This window comes from Hibiscus syriacus, unplaced genomic scaffold (genome assembly GCF_006381635.1).
Source record: "Hibiscus syriacus cultivar Baekdansim isolate YM2019G1 unplaced genomic scaffold, ASM638163v2 tig00110391_pilon, whole genome shotgun sequence".
Lineage (NCBI taxonomy): Eukaryota > Viridiplantae > Streptophyta > Magnoliopsida > Malvales > Malvaceae > Hibiscus > Hibiscus syriacus.
The window spans coordinates 20,658-39,612 of NW_024062719.1; the positions used below are offsets into that span (position 1 = coordinate 20,658).

Consider the following 18,955-nt stretch of genomic DNA (forward strand, 5'->3'; position numbering starts at 1 on the left):
TTAAGCTAAAGTAAATATCCAAATGCGGAGTGAAGCAGTTACAGGGTCATGAGCAGAATTGGAATCTTTATGACTCAAGGAGAAGTTAGTGAATTGAGACTCGAGATCTCTACTGCTAGAGCGTCGATGGCTAGATGACAGCTGCTGTTGTTGGTGCTGTTGATTTTGGTGCTGCTGCAGCTGCTTATACGGGACTCGTAGCCTGCTGACCTCCCTCTCCAATACTTCCTGCTCAACTGATCATAATGATTGCATAATTTAGTTTTCATCTAATACCATTTTGTTTTAATCAACCAAAGTATTTGTTGTCCATTACAAGACGGATCAATAATGGCCCCTTCGACGCATTCGCCTTTTTCTACATATTTATGCTTTCAGAATATACAGTGAAGGAACCCTTGCTTCCAAGACACAAGTAAACAAACGAGAACACATGGACCAAAATATCCTATGTGCCCTCTAAAATCGAATAAAAGTGGCTTGCTCATTAGTCAAGACCTAGCTTTAAGGCAGACATTTCTATATTTTATTAGTGTAACAAACAAAATTATGATCCTCACCCACCATTTTAGACTGCAACAAGAGAATTCGCCTAATCTAACCAACACTCAACTATCTCAACCCAACTCTCCAGTCCAATGTTACCTAATTCGCGTACCTAATTCGCGGTTCACTTTGATTCATGGAGCAGGTACAAATCACAATTCGTTAATTTTACCGTTTGCAGTTTGTTGGGGGTATACTTCTTTGAAGACATATATGTAATGAGACTCAAACTTAAGTACTCAATGGTAAGAGATATTAGTCTTTGTCAACTATGTGGAACCTAATTAGTAATCAACATCAATTAATATTTTAATTTTTATAAAAGAAAAGGACCAGATTTGTAATAAACCATAAAGTGTACTAATGAAAAATACATATATTAAAACAACAGCTTTATTTTTTATTGGATTTCATGCGTTCTCATCTTCTTTACTTTTCTCTTTCTTTTCACAAGTTTTATTTCTCTCTCTCTCTCTCTCTGTTCACAAGCTTTCAGTCTTCTGGACGTCTGATCTTCCTCCTATCTTCCACCGTCGATGACTAAAATACCGATCAAAGAGAACCGTTGATTCCACCGTCGACGATCTGCATCATCGGCCCTTACACCGATTACCCTTCTTTCCACCCTTTCTCCCACTGAACTTATCTTCCTTTGTTTCTTTCTATGATAGCTGATGGGTTTTTGGTTCGCCAATTTCATCGTTCTGGAACGTGTTCCTTAACGATTTGGAACGGGGACGAATCCCGAATTGGAACGAACGAATCCAAACGAGATTCGTGGGGGTGGGGAGCGAATTAGGTAACACTGCTCCAGTCACATTTTTGGTCAAAGTTTGTATTTCCTTTTAAAGCATCTTCTTTGGCAACTAATGGATTATAAAATCTAGCAGTATGGACCAACAGCTATGATCAGAATTCATATAGGTCCAAAATATGGACTACATATGAATAAAGGTATATAACAATGGCTAACATGCAATTGTAACTCAGAAGAAGAAGAAAAAAGCAACATATAATCATGGCATTAGAGGTCATAGGTTTGTTCTCCTGCTCCAGAGCTAAACCCTCTAACCGTTGCTTGAGAGCTTTGTTCTCCATGCTAAGAATGAGATTCTGCTGGTTGAGAAATTCAAGCTCGGCTGAAACTTCAGATCCTTCTGCCTGTTAAGAGACAATTAACACTTCATATTAAGGCATACTGTTTCATAGTCGATTTTAAAAAACGTCAGTTTCAACTGATACTTGCCTGCAAAGCTTGAACATTTCTTTCCAGCTCAGCTATGCACTGAAGTTTACGCACCTTTGAGCGTTGAGCAAATTGTCTGCGATGAATAGTAACAAAGTACTGTAATCAAACATTTTCTACCAACATAGGGCATAAGGATCTGCATAATAATCAAATATGATTTTTGATAAGAAAAATTGAAGAATCACACAACAAAACTAAATCGAAATCACTGATTATTGAATAAGGAAACATCAACAAAATTAAACACCTTGCACCACAAAATATGAAGTTTGAAGAAAGAAAGAAAGAAAGAATGCGTCATGTGGTTCAATTTAAAAACGAATGAAAGCATATATATACTGATGTTTTCATTTTTCATGTTTATATGCATGATAAGCTTTCAAAACAGACTACAGAAAGCACCACCAGACTCCCTATGTTCCATAACATGATAATCAAAGAGAATTCCAGGAAACCAGGAGAAAATATGTCTGCTTTGTGGTTAAAATTCCCAGCCAACAAACCAGAGGTACAAGGCCAAAAAATGCATAAAGTAATAGAAAGTCAATGCAACCAAAAGAAACATAAAATCAATGCAACCATGCCGAGAGCTACTCAGCATTATTTCCAAATCCCATTGCATACCAGCTGACGAACCCCCTGTTAATGTGAGCATAAAAGTGATTAATCACAAACAAGCAATAACAGTAGCACTTACTGCTTGTCATGCTTACTATCACCGTCAATTGCGGGAGATTTAGTGTGAGAATTATCCTTCTTCTCAGAAGAAGCTTTTGCATCAAGAGAAGCCGGTTCAGCAGAATCTTGTTTTTTACTTGCAGTCGATGGAGCACCCTCTACATCTTGTGGTGCATGTAACGATCCTAAACTCTGAAGACTGGTATTTTCTCTGGGATATGGAAGTCTGTTTGGATGAGACACAGCACCTGAAGAAGAATCCCATGCCCTGTTCTTTTGCTTAACCAAGTTCACATCAGTGTAGAATGAGAAAAGCCGAGCATCTTGAGATGTCCAAGATGGTGCAGTAATCATATTTTTATATCTGTAGTCATCTTGAGATGCAATATCTACGTTAGGAGCATTTGAGGCATCAAAATATGCAAGGGAGTCGCTTGAAGAACGTCGATGACCTCCTTTGCGCACATGACTCTCTGGCTCACTAAGAAGATCATCAAGCCAAGAAGGTTGTTCCTCTATCGGATGCTTTCAGAGGAAGTGCGCTGATGATGTGCATTTTCCTCTCTAGGCTTTTGAACTGCTTTTGACCCAATAACATTGTTGGGGACGTAATCAGTATACGCGGGGGAGACCGGAGGAAATGGACTTTTTGGAGAAAGTAGAGGGATGCTTTCCGAAAACATAAAATTTCTAATATTAGTTGGACCCTTGGAATTCGCCATGGCCAAGAACAACCCCTTCCTGCAAAGAGCATAAGGTAGACGAGTGAAATAAATAATTAAATATAAGGAAAAAAATAGAGATCTTCACATGGCGTTCATTGACCTTAAGAAGGCGTATGATAGCGTTCCCGCGATACGATCTGGAAGACCTTTGAAACGAGACGGATCCCAACTGCTTATATCCGGGCGATTCGTGATATGTATTGTAGATCTACTACATACGTCAAGACTACAGTTGGCGACACCGAGACCTTCTCGGTGGAAATCGGACTCCACCAGGAGTTGGCTCTTAGCCCTTACATCTTCGTCTTGATTATGGACGACATCTATTGTGCGACACCAGACAGTGTTCCATGGTGTATGTTTTCGCTGACGACATTGTCCTACTTGCTGAAACAAAAACTGAGCTAAATAGTAGATTGACTACCTAAAAAACTGCTTTGGAAGAAAAATGTCTAAGGATCAATATTGAAAAGACAGAGTATTTATGTTCAAACTTCAGTGGGAACCAAAACGATGAAGATTTAGAAGTATGCATCGAAGGACACGTTCTTCCCTCAAAAGATTGTTTCAAGTACCTAGGGTCTATGATACATAAAGATGGGGTGTAGATGATGACGTTACACACAATATAAAGACGGGATGACTAAAGTGGAGGGTTGCTACTGAAGTTTTGTGTGACAAGAAGGTGCCTCTAAAACTTAAGGGAAAATTTTATAGAATGACAATAAGACCAGCGTTACTGTATGGATCAGAATGTTGGGCAATCAAGAAGGATCACGTAATGAGGATGGATGCCGCAGAAATGAGAATGCTTTGATGGGCATGTGGTAGGACTCTGTGGGACATAACACCAAACTCTACAATTTGGATGTCTTTGGGGGTGGTGTCTGTATCCGAAAAATTGAGAGAGGGAAGACTACGGTGGTTTGGGCATGTCCTTAGGCGAAACCCGTCGGATGCGGTCAGGAGGGTAGAGTCGATTACAGTCGATCGTGCCAGAAGGAGAGGACGACCAAGGAGGAAGTGGGTTGACTGCTTGGGATCTGATTTGAGGGATTTAGCACTTACCGAGGACATGACCTCTGATAGGAAAGTATGAAGACTTAAGACCAGAGTAGCCGAGTAGTGAGGGTCATAGCCATAGGGTGTAGCATCTCTGTCTTTTTTTTAATGTCTTTGTAGTAATTTTCAATGACTTCTACTTTTTATACATTTCTTTCATTGGAAATTATGAAGGCTTAGAACTAGGGTAGCGGAGTAGTGTTGCCTTAGTTTACGTTTTAACTCATTTGACTTTATTCCTTCTCGTAGCTTGCTATCGCTGACTTCTGTGCATCATTCTTTTAATGTTTTCTCTTTCTAAATTTAGCAGGGACTTATGTTTCTGTCTATATGCAGAGATTTTTACGTAGGGATTTATTTGCAGGGATTACTTACCCTTACAGACGCGCATATGAAGACTGCATATGATTACTGTTCAACTATGTATTTATTTATTTATTTATACATGCATTGTATTTTATCTTTATTTTTAATTTTATGACTGTCGGAGGTCTTCCACGGAAGCTGCTTTCAACCTGGCGTTGGGGACAGTCTACTACCCTACCTCCCCTTACCCTATTGCATAAGAGAATAGGATCTTGTTGTTGTTGTAAAGGTAAACACAAGGTCCCAGGAAAAAAAACTTGCAGTGACGTGTTCACATGCCGTGAGACAATATTCTCTCCATTCAGCAGAAGAAATCAGAAAATCATGCATCAAACCTACTCTTACGTAGCATATAATGATCCAAACATAAAAACATCAATATCTACCCAAAATACTCGTCCAAAGGACCTGCCCAATGTGTCATATTTAAATCAAGTTCAAAATTGTTCACTGTTGTTGAAGTTCTGTAGCAAAGTCCAATTTAAAAAAAGAAAAAAAAGCATGCTTTCACCAGGAAGCAATGGTGTAAACCCCTTAGGGGGTGTTTGGTTCAAGGAATGTGGGATTCCCATGTTTGGTTGGCCGGGAATCTCATTCCCGGTAATGTTTTATTACCAATAGTAGATTTTTTGGGGTATATTACCGGGAATGTCATTACCTCCCTTCCCTTAGGTATTGTAACATTACCGGCGTTTTGGACTAAAATTCCCTTAAATTTTTATTTTTATTTTTTAAAAATATCATTCTTCTGTCATTGAATAATAAAAATTATACGAAGGTTAAATTACAAATTTATCCTTAAATTATTTTAGATTTACAAAAAAAATCTATAATTAAAATTTTATATGAAGTTTAGGGGTTAAATTTTTTTTACCCTTTCATTAAACATTTTTTATATTTTTAATTTTGTAAAAAAATTATATAAATATTATGAATTTAATTTTTTAAAGAAAATATATAAATATTTTACAATTTGTAATATTATACAAATATATAATAAGGACAATTTGGTCAAATATACATTCCAATAATCTTTTATTCCTTTGACCAAACACGGTAATCTTACATTCCTGCTAAACCAACCAAACACAAAATACAACATTCCCAGTAATCATATTCCCTGATAATCTTTTATTCCCACTGGTAATCTTACATTCCGTGTGCGTTTGGTTCACGGAATGTAAAATTACTCATGGGAATAAAAGATTACTAGAGAATAGGATTACTGAGAATGTTGTATTTTGTGTTTGGTTGGTTTAGCAAGAATGTAAGATTACAGTGTTTTGTTAAAAGAATAAAAGATTATTGGAATATATATTTTACTAAATTGTCCTTAATATATATTTGTTTTTTAACAAGTTGAATTCTACTATAATATTACTATAATTAATTTATATATTTTCTTTAAAAATTTTAAATTTATATAATTTATATAATATTTTTTACAAAATTGAAAAGATAAATAGGTTTAATGAAAGAGTAAAATTTTATTTTAACCCCTGAACTTCATATAAAATTTTAATTATAGATTTTTTTTGTAAATCTAAAATAGTTTAAGGATAAATTTGTAATTTAACCTTCATAAAATTTTTATTATTCAACTACAGAAGAATGATATTTTTGGAAGAAAAAAAATTTAAGGGCATTTTAATCCAAAACACCGATAATCTAACAATACCTAAGGGAATAGGGTAATCACATTCCTTGTAATATACCCAAAAAAATCCACTTTTGATAATAAAAGATTACTGGGGGCTGAGAATGTTGGTCAACCAACGGGGAATGAAGATTTCATTCCTTCGATAATAAAATATACCTTGAACCAAACAACCCCTTAGTCCCATGGCCCAACCTTTGAATAAATTAGAAAACAAAGCAGAAAGACGGATTTATCCCCCCAAATGCTTATTATCTACAACGAAATTGTCAAAGACAACACTCTCAATCCTCAAAAAACCTCTAAGGTGACGTTTGGTTCGCTGGAATGTTTTTGAGGGAATTGGAATCTGTGAAGGAATTGAAATCTGTAGGAATTGGAATCTGAATGTGAAACATATTTGGTTGGCAGGAAATTGAATTGGAATCCAATTCCACATTCTGTTTGGTTCGCAAACATGTCAGATGAATTTGATTTCAATAATGTAAAATGACATAATTGCCTTCTTGTTTTTTTTTGCTTAATTTTAGTTTGTTTTATAACTTACATGTAGCAATATATTATAAAAATTAGAAACCCGACCCGAAATAATAAAAAAATTATTTTTATTCAATAAAAACAGTAACTTAATTAAAAAAAATTATATATAGAGGGGTATTATTGTAATTATTCCTAAATATATAAGGTAAAATTATATATTTTTTCAGGTCGGGTCGGGTATTTTTCACCCTAAACCCAAACCCGACCCGAATATCACACTTAAAAAAACCCGACCCAAACACGAGCCAAATATCACACTTAAAAAATCCGACCCGACCCCGACCTGAATATCACACTTAAAAAAACCCGACTCAACCCCGAATTTTTTATAAAACAATCTAACGAATGAACTTAGAATAATGATTTTGGCACTATTTACAGCTTCTTTTTCGAATCCTACAATAAATTGTGCTCAAAATAATCAACACACAATAAATGAATAAAGAGTAAAGTATATAAAGAGTTCCCAAACTTTTAGGGCGCTTGCATTTTACTCACTCAACTTTTAAAACATGCAATACAATCATCGAACTTTTAGTTCGTTTTTATTTTGATCCTTACCGTTAACTCCCGTTAGATTTTGCTGACATGGTACTTAACCCCGTTAACCCACCCCTTATTCTTCACCAATTTACTTTTTCTTCTTCTCCATATTATTTATTCTTCTTTTCCGAGTTACTTCTTCTTCTTCCTTTTCCCACCCCTCCAAACACTGCTCAAACGAGACTTTACTCCACACTCAAATCCATCAACCAACTCTTCTTCTTTTAAAACGCAAATAAATTCCGTGGCAATATTAGGCTTTGCTCCTTGCTTGCAATTTTGACCTACAGTAACATTGAATGTTAATGGAAGTTTGTAGAAATGAAAAATATACTAAAATAAATTCATTTTTTTTATATTGAAGAATTGCAATAGTGTGTGTGCAACTTATTATGTTGTTGCCAAAGATGCTTGTAATCACCATTTTTACCTCTCTGCTAGCAGCCCCTCCACGTTGCAATTCCAGCAGTTTCCAGCAACGACAACAACCCCCTCCACTTTTCAGAAGCTTCCAATAGCTCCACCTATGGCCTCCCAAGCACCGTTCACGTCGCAGCTATAGGGTGAGTCACCAACATAATTCGGCAACTCACCGAACTTTGCCCCTTTACCCGGTCCAAAGGCGGATTCGTGGTGGCCTATAAAGGCCACCGAATCTGCAAAGAAAAAAAACATCGACAGCCACAAAAAAGACATAGACAGCAACACGAACAGAGAAGGACATCAAGCAAACGACCAATAACTACAAGCAATCTACAGCTACAAACTCGAAAGAAAGAGAATAGCCGAGAGACTTACCTCGTCGGAGCCTCTCTAAGCCGTTAAAACCGAGACGTCGGAGGTAACAACTTTAGATCTACACGTTTTGGTAAGGTTTTAGGCTAAAATACATTCGGATTTGGTATTAGGGTAAAATAGGCTTTAATTTAGGGTAAATTTGTAATTTTTGGCCACCGTGAGTGGTGGCCGGCGACGATGATCGGCGTCAGAGCACGGCGGCCTACGGTGGTCGGGCTCTCTCTAAACGGAAGCCTTTAGAGAGAAGGGAGAGAACTTTCTCTCCTTTGAGAGATAAAGAAAAAAAAGAAAATGAAATAGTTTAGCCCTTTAGTGCCGGTTTTAGGCATTTTATACATTCATCAAAACGACGCCGTTTTGATGAGGGATCTGTGCGTAATTTAGGAAATGAGTAAACCATTTCCACAGTCCTTCTGAGTTCTATAAGTTTGCAATTTGGTCACTGAAATCAATTTCTGTAAGTTTTAATTCGGTCTTTCAATTTTGATTTATTTTATTTTAATCCTTACCTGTATATTCATATATAATTCGGGTAAATAATATATTTAGTCCTTATTGTTTTAATAAATTTTTATTTTAATCCTGATTAATTAATTATTACAATGTTAGCATTAAAATTCTATGATATTTCGAGTTAAGGCCTTTAGGTTTTATATTTTACATTTTAAGCACCAATTTTCATTTTTGACCATGAATTTTTAATATTTTGCAATTTAATATTATTACATTTAATTTCTTTTATTTTGATCATTATTTAATTGTAATTTTATTTTGTTTTTATTTTCGATATGTTTAAATTGTTACAAATTATTAAATATATTATTATTTTCATATTAGTCATATATATATATATATATATATATATATATATATTTAAAAATAATAATATTTATTTTAAATATTAAGAAAGGGCAGTCTTAATATAACTAGATGCCCTATTCTGATAATTTTAAATAAATAAATATTGTATTTATGAAAACAAATAAATATATAGTTCTATTCAAATTATATATATATATATATATATATATATATTTAGTCATATTAATAAATGTATATTAATAAATATTATTTAATTAATTTCACCAATTTATTAAATAAAAATATTTATTTATTTTTAATTACTAAGAAAAGGCGGTCTTAAAATAACTAGACGTCTTATTCTGCTATTTTAAAAATAAATAAATATCCTGCTTATAAATATATATATATATATATATATATATATATTTACTTTGTTTTTATTATTTTTAGGAACATTATTATATTCTTATTAATATTTATTTATTTATTAATATTAAAGAAAATGCAGTCTTAAAGCAACTAGATGTCATTTTCTGATGTTTTGAAATAAATAAATGTCCTATTTACAAAATCCTAAATATAAATATAGTTATTTAATACTTTTTTCTTAGAAATATCAGAATAAATTTGAAATAACACGATTGTAAATTAAATTTATATTTGAATTCTTAAATTCTATTATTAGAGATAATTTATAATCGACAATGATTAATTTTAGGCGTTGTGGGGTGCTAATCCTTCCTCAAACGTAACTGATCACGAATCCCTTTTTATTATTAAAAAGAATGAATTTTTGATTAAACGCATATCAGTTTATCTTTTAACTGATGTTTTCTTAAAAACTCTTTTAAAAGATGAGTTTTAGGTATTCGACCTACCTGACCCAAAAGGCTGATGGCGACTCCCAAAACATTTCAATAAAAATCATTTATTCACATTATTTTTTTCGTCAAGTAAAATTTCGTGCCCGGGCAAAAACTTATTACGACAATGCTGTTGGAAGGCCGATACAGCGGTGACCAGAAGTCTCAATAAGGAGTTTGGTATGTTCATATCCATGCAACTAATGGAAAGTTAATCTTTTTTTTGTTTCTTTGAATCAGTTTGCACAAATATAACTTAAGACGAAGCACTGTGATTCGCAGGCCAGTTATGAAGGAGCACATGAAGTATATAATCGAACATGCAGAAGAAATCGACAAGCTATTAAAGGTCAAAGCTCAAGTTTCGGAAGTTAAAAGGATAATGTTGGAGAATATCGACAAGGTAAAGTACTTTTGATGTTTTATCTCTGACATTTGCATTCTTTTGCATCGATTGTTCATTAGACATGACTATAATGGTGCCATGGTTGGTTATGTTACATTTTGTATTCACGGGTCAACCATCAACGCTAGAAATGTACTGTTTGAGTGTCATTTTTAATCAAGATCAGGTCTAGTAGGAAACCAGTGAAAAAAAAAAGCTGTGTTTATATGACAATTTGATTCTGCATCGCAGGCAATTGATAGAGGAGAGATCCTAACGACCCTCGCTGACAAAACAGAGAATCTGTGTTTTAAAAGAAGAGGAGTTGGTTGATGGATTTGAGTGTGGGAGTGAAGTCTCTTTTAGCAGTTTTTCGAGAGGTGAGATTTTAGGAGGAGGAGGAGGAACAAGAAGAAGAAGAAGAAGAAAAGCAACCTAGAAAAGAAGAAGAAATAATATGAAGAAGAAGAAGAAGGTGTGGGTTAACGTGGTTGAGTGCCATGTGAGTAAAATCTAACGGGAATTAACTGTAGAGATCAAAATGAAAATTAACTAAAAATTTGATAACTGTATTGTAAGTTTTAAAAGTTAAGTGACCAAAATACAAATTATTACCCATGAATAAAATATCACGTAAGCTAAGCAAAGCTATAGAACAGTGAAAATCGAAACACCGAAAAAACTTCGATTCTTTAGAACTTCCCATGCTTCCTCGAGAACCGATTCGTTTGTGAAGTTCAGAAAATTAAATAAAGAAATAAAATTAAAAGAAACAAAAACATTATTTTATGCTGAATTTGTGAGATATAAAAGTACAAAAAATCACAGCAACAAAATGAAAAGCTTACCGTTTCCGAAATTGAAGAATTCAGATTTGAAACCTAATGTTTCTAAATCGGAAGCTAACTATTTCTTAGGGTTTTTTTGTGTGGTTTATTTTATTTTTAATAATGAAGGCCTCTTCTCTCCTCCCCCGTACTTTATTTCTATTTTTCCCTCTGCGTTGTAAGTGGGGAATCAGGGAGTGGAATTAACAAATAAAATCTGACAAATATTTTTACCTTTTGATCCCTTTAAAATACTAATATTACATACTAACCCTCGCCTATTCTTTTATTTTATACTTTTGTATTATAAGTGTTTGTCTTTACCGACTGTTGAAGGACTTTTTTTAAATATATATTAATTTAATTTTAAAATAAATGTTGAGGGAAAATAAGAAATTGTTAGCTTAATTATATAAATGTTAAGGGATTGAATTAAATTTTTATTGTTTTTAGTTAAAATACAATTTTATCGTTAATTTAAATTTATAAACTTAGATTTTGAAGGATTAAACTCGAGATTTTATTAATTACATCAACATTATATACGAGTTCGAGTTTTTACTCTAAAAATTAAATTATATTTTAAATAAGTGAAACTTTTATATGTCAAGATCGAATAACAAATGAAAGAATATAAAATTTAGATTTAATTTAAATAAGATAAAAATATTAATTGAACCGGTTATTCTCATCCCTAACTACAAGAAGGAATGACAACGGTTTGTAATAGGATCAGGTTTTTGGTTAACTCGATTTGATTAAAAAATATGTATCTTCCATCCGACTTGAAAAATATATATTCTCCCCCTAACTTCGACCTGATCCGAATTTTTAGAGTATAAATCCAATGCCCCACCCGAAAATGCCCCTAAAAGAATAAAAGAAATTACATTATTTTTCACGATTCGGGTAAGGTTGGAGCTTTTTCATTCCACATCCGAAAATGCCCCACCCGACCTTCCCTTAAAAAATCCAATCTAACTCGATTCGAGGTGGAATTTTTTTAAAGAAAATCCGATCGTAACGAGTTGGGTTGGGTTGAAACCCTTGGGACTGAGGTTAAATGGCCATCCGAGCTAATAAAATGGTTGGGTTTGTTTTGGTTAGGAATGAGTTGGGAAGTGAGTTGAACGCACGTAAAGTGGATGGGAAATGCTGTGCAAAGCAAGATGTTGCTTTAAAAATTATTATTGTCGAAACGGTTTTTAAAAAGGGCTCGGTTTCGAATGATTTGATGATCGGTTAATAATAAAATGTGATTTGAGGAGTCGCCATCAATCTTTGATTAACGTGTTATTGGGCATCTAAAAACGTATTTTATCATTTTAATAAAAATATTAATTTTTAATTAAAACAATAAATTTGTGGCATGCGTTACCAAAATTCGAGTTCGGGAGTCAGTTACGTGTGGGGAAGGATTAGCACCCCCACAACGTCCTAAATCAGTATCTATTCGATTAATTAATTGTCTTTGCAATGAAATTTAAGAATTCAAATCTAATTTAATTTCAGATCCTATACAAGTAATATTCTTTGAATTTTAGGACAAAACAAAATAATATTTAACTATTTCCTATCGAGAATAATCGACCTCTCATGTCTTAAAGCAGTTAATTCTTACTCCAATCGAAATAAATAAATATTACAATTCCATTCTAAAGTTCATTATTAATTCAAAATAACAGCACAAAATAATTCTAAGAGAAAAAATGATAATATATAATTATTTCCGATCGAGAATAAATAACCTCTCATGCCTTAAAGCAGTCATTTATTACTCTAATCGAAATGAAGAGATATCACTATTTCGTCTTAAGATTCAATATTGATTCGAGCGAAAACGATAGTATCTAATGATTTCTAATCGAGAATATATGATCTGTCATGGCTTAAAGCAATCATTTATTACTCCAATCGAAAGGAAGGATATCACTATTCTCTCTTAAAAATCAATATTGATTCGAGAGAAAACGATAATATCTAATTCTTTTCAATCAAGAATAAATGACCTCTTATGCCTTAAAGAAGTCATTTATTACTCTAACCAAAATGAAAATATATTACTATTTTCAATATTGAGTGTTACTATTTTGAAATTCCATTGAAAAACACATGTAACAATAAAACGAATTAGAAGCATACATCAAGCAAATACAATTAATTATTTATTTTACCAACCTTTAAGGAGAATAAGGATGTTCAATTATTCAAATACATCAAGATGAGACCTTAAATTCAATCTAACTGTCTTTTCTCGATGAACTTATTTAAAAGAACATGATCTTTTTCTCGATCCCCAAATTTTAAAATGGATTCAATTTAATTCGTGTCACTTAATGGGATAGACTTTTATTTTAAAACTATCGAAAATGACTTTCTTATATTTTAAGAAGGTCACTTTACGACAATATAAAAATGAACAAATATTACCCTTAGTAAAATTATTTTGATTCGAGTCAAGAAATGCTTATGAGGGTATCATGCAAAACTAATTAATGACTAAAATGAAATAACATGCAAGCAACATGCAAAAATTAAAATAAAACAACATGCAAATAGAACTAAAATATAAACAAACAAATTGTCATGTCAAAAATTAAAACAAAATAAAGTGCAAAAGTGACTAAAATGAATATTTTTAATATTAAGTGCTAAAATTACAAAGAATAAAAATAAATAAAACACGGGGACCAAATTAAATAAATAAAGTTGCATGGCTAAAACATTTAAACATCCCAAAAATCAGGGATAGTGACTAAAATTGAAGTTTTAAAACTTTAAGGTTAGATTTTGAAAAATTAAAAAGTTCAGGGATTTAATTGGGAATATTTTTGTGAGGAATTGTTTAGTAAATATTAAGTGAAATATTGGAAAAGAGTTAGTAATTGAAGTTGGAAGTTAAAATTGACTTGTCATTAGTCATAATAAGAAATACAAAGTATTAGAAACAAATTTAGAACATGTTGATTTATTGGCTTGATTATTGAATTCAAGTATGTATGTGAGATATTGGATATTAAGATGAGTTAAAGTAATCTAAGTTGATTAGGATAAGTTTAGTTAAGCTTAAAGAACTTAAAGAATGTTCTAGTATAAGATATAAGTAAGTTTGGGTGAATTTTCGAGCTAAAAAGATGAATTTTGGGCATGGGGTATCGTACTGTTCATCCAATACCGATACTTCCAATAGAAAAGAGTCCAAAATCGAGTAAGGGTATCTGTAACATCCCGAAATTCAGGGTCAGTGACTAAATTGCAAATTTTGAAAACTATGTGCTTGATTTCGAAATAAATTAAAAGTTCATGGATTTAGTAGTAAACCTGGAAAATAACAAGGGTGTTATGGTCTTTTCTAAGAGAAGATTTTTATTTTCCCTTTTTAAGGAAACCATGTGGGAAAGGAGAGAATTATCCAGAGTCTTCTTCTCCAGCTTCTTCTTCTCCCTGTAAGCCTCATTTAAAGGTGAGTTTAATTTCAGCTGTTTAATTCTTGGATTTATAAGTTGATTTTGATTCTTGGAGTATTATATAAGCTTAAGGAAAGCTTATATAAGCTTTAAACATCAAGAATAGAGAATTAGAAAGGAAATGATATGAAGGGTGTAGAAATGAAATTTTGTTATAGAAAGGTTTTTGAAGGTCTAAAGATGGATTTGACTTGTCAAGGGTATAATTAAGAAGCTAGAAGCAATAGAATTGAATTTGGAACATGTTGAAAATTTAGTGTAATTCTTGAATTACATATGGAGAATAGGATTTTGATGTTAAAGAGGTGATTAATGAATAGGAATGAGTTTGAATATGAGTATGTAAGTTAAAAATAAGAAAGGGGATGATATATGAAGTATTAAGCTGAAAAGAGTTGATTTTCGGGCATAAAAGAGGATTCTGGGCAGAGTGCACCGATGCACATTCATAGTGCATCGATGCATCAAGGTTAAAACCCAAAATTGTTTGAAGGTGTATCGATGCATTGGTAATGCATCGATGCACTCTTTAAAATAGAAACATCGAATGCAATTAGTGCATCGATGCATAAGTCATGCATCGCTGCATCCCTATAATAATACAACATCGAATGCATTTTATGCACCGATGCATCAGTAGTGCATCGATGCATACCTTCATTAAAAGATGAAATTGTCTTTTCTCTGAGCCTAAGGAGTGATAGTTTCGAATATATCAATCAGTATACTGATAAGTATTAATGTATTATTATGTAGATATAGAATGAAAGCTTGTTCCGGAACAAACTAAGGATTAGGATTGATTCAAAACAACGAGGCCCAGGTGAGTGCAATTTAAATTGTACTTATGTACCAAATAAACATTGGCTTGCGATGAGCCAGTGATGGAGTCACTATGGTAAGAAGGGACTCCTAAAAATGTTATTTGAATTGTGATTCTTATGTTTGCATGAGTGCATGAAAATGGGTACATATGTTATATGTATTGCATATGTTACATGAATTGAATGAATATATGTTAGTGTGATAAGCTATGTGAACTGGTTTAAATAGTATATGTGATTATATAAGTTTATAATATAAATATGTGATATAAGACATAAGTAAAGAACTATATGATATTAGATAAGATAAACATATGCTATTATAATTGACTATAGGATCGCGAACTATGTAAAAATAGCAAGGACTTATGTGATAGCAAGAGAAAATGATATAAAATAGATGATATAGATATAAATGATAAGTTAAACGACATAGACATATGTGATTATATGAAAAGAATATAAGTTATGTGATTATGAACATGTGGATATAGGTCTAGTTGAGGATATAATAACAAGATATAAATTACACGAGTTAAATATATGAGAATTAGTATAACCAACTTATGAGATGAAATGAAAAGTGAGACAAGTTAAATAACATTGACCTATAGGACAATATGAAAATAATATATAAATTAGGAGACATTGACAGAAGTGATTATATGAACATGTAAGATAAGCTATATGGGAAGAGTTATGGGCTTAAATGAACATATAATATATGAGTCATATAGTAAAGATCTATGAAGCTATAGAAAGATGTTATGGGAGTTATGTGATGATAAGTTATAAGAATATATATAGGTAACAAGTTATGTGAAATTGAATTAAGTAAATATATGAAACTAGGATATAAATAATGTGAGATAAGTTATAGGGCATTGATATACGAACTATATGAAAGTATGTACATGAATATATGTATAAGTTTATATGTTATTCTATGTGATATATGATGTATATATGAACATATGTGAATAAGATATGACATGTGTGTTTACATGAAAAATGAGAAATGATATAATCCATATGAAATGATCTACGTGATTACATGTAATACGTGATTACATGCACTTGAGATAAAGGTTATATGATATGAGATGTATGTTCACACATACATATGGTATGTGACAGAAGAAAATGAACAAGTGATATGAAACATAAGAATAATGCCCATAGTATATGATATGAGAGCTATAGGTATAGTTGGCATGCCAAGATCGAGGGTTCTACGTGGTTCTTCGGGACATGTATGTAATTATGTGGAACCTATATGTAGTACTTCGGTACACTTATTGGAGCCATTGTATTATGTATGTGGTTCTTAAGGAGCAGTCCTTCGGGACATAGTGGTCCTACGGGACATATACAGTGGTCCTTCGGGACATAGTGGTCCTACGGGACGAATACTGAACTAAGGTTCGGTGCCCCATGAGGGAATTGATACGAGCTGTGGTGACAGCATTAGTGCACAACCTCAATGTAATCATATACCTCTATTCTCAATAATATACATGGGCAATTGAAATACAAACTTTAAAGTGAAAGTGGTACAAGAAGGTAAGTTTCGTATGTGCATGATATGATTATATATGTTATCGTGTAATAGATACATGCATATTGAAATGTCATGATCAAATGTTTAGAATACATATTCATCGGATGAAATGGGTATTGATTGGAAAAATGTATGATATTATATGATATATATGATAATGATGATAATGATAGTATTGTACAGGTATGTGTTTTGTTATATGAAATGTTCGATGGTTTTTATTATATGTTTATATGCCTCACTAAGTCAACGACTTAGTGTGTGATTGTTTCACACGTAGGTTTCGAGAAGAGTAAAGAGCAATATGGAGCAAGACATGTCAGTTACTTCTTACCGAAGATCAGATAAGAAAAGATGTTTTGAATTAGATGTATTCTGTACATTGAAAATGGTTGGCATGTAAATAAATGTCTGAATTGTATATGCACTGAACGGTTTTGCAAAAACATTTAAGCTTTGAATAGTTCTGGAAATCTTTTGAATAAGCTATATGTATAAAAGTTTTAAATTACTCACTATTTTATACAAGTAAATGTTTTGAAAAAGTCAATGTGACATCTCGGACTCGAATCCAGGTCGGGTACGGGTGGGGGTGTTACAGTATCGATACCATATGAATGAGTATCGATACCATAAGGCAGAAATTTATAAATTGTTCATGGGGTATCGATACCTGGGAAGGTAGTATCAATACCAAGGGTAATGATACCATAAGATCAGTATCGATACCAATTTTGAAATAAGGATTTCAAATGCAAAATAGGTATTGATACCACAGCTAGGGAAGTATCGATGCCCTACAGGGGTACCGATACTACTCCAAGTAAAAAAGGGAATTAAGCCTTTCTTTTGGTATAAGAAATTAAGGATCGAATTATGATAATTGGAATGTTGATATGTATATAATATGTATGATTGTGTAGATATTGATCAAGAGCAAAGTCCGGACAAATTGACAAGTATTAGGCATCGAGAAAGAGATAAGAGAATGTTATTGACTAGTGAGGCCAGGTGAGTGCTTATTATTAGGTATATTGATATATGGAAAGTAGACTTGTGATAAGTCTATTTTCACGATTTTGAATATAAGAATGCATGAATTAAAGTATAGTTATGACTAGGTAATTATATGAATATGCATGAAATGTATTATATGTGATGTGATATGAATATGTTATATATATGTTATATGATGATGATCTATGTGTCTATATGAATATATGATATAAGTCATGTGACAATGAGATAAGAAAATATATGAAAAGATTATATAAGCTGTGAAAATAAGTGATGAGAATGATATGACAAGAAGTTATAAGAGCATATGTCTATGAGAAGACATAAGAACAAGTTACAAGTAATGTGATATATGAAATATATGAAAATATTCTATGTGTAAGTGATCTACGTGTCTATGTGAATATGTGAAATGATATAAAAGATAACGCTCATGTTATGCGACATGAGAGCTAGAGGTATAGTTGGCATACCAAAAGTCGAGGGTTCTACGTGGTCCTTCGGGACATATATGTAATCCTTTTTGGAACATATATGTGGTACTTCGATACACTTATTTGGTCCATTGGAATATGTATATGGTTCTTAAGGAGTGGTCTTTTGAGATATATGTGATATGTGGTTCTTCGGGACATAGTGGTCCTTCGGGACAAATCCTACGCGCCCCTAGTGGGAATTATACGAGCTGTGGTGATAGCATATGTGCACAACCTCTATGTACTCACATATCTTTAGTTCTCACAAGTGTACATGGGCTCATAAAAGATATAACATGAGAAACCTTGTGTAATGTTATTTGTTTGGCTTGTGGAATGTATGATATGATATGCATAAGTGTTAAGGATAAAATCATAAGAGTAAAAGAATGAATGCAAATGATACTGACAATAATAATAGTGTGAATAATGATAATGATAATATAAATATATGCATGTTTGCAATGGTCATATGAATTGTTATATGATTTTACATAATATTAGTGTGTGAATTGTTCATGCATTGTTAGATAATTAAATTTTTTTTATTCGTTTTATATACCTCAC

At 32.6% G+C, this 18,955-nt stretch overlaps 2 pseudogenes; both read right to left on the reverse strand.

Annotated features, from left to right (window-relative positions):
- LOC120123236 lies at positions 1-11,190 on the reverse strand (annotated as a pseudogene).
- The window catches only part of LOC120123173, a 27,227-nt pseudogene continuing 15,770 nt past the window's right edge, over positions 7,499-18,955 (reverse strand).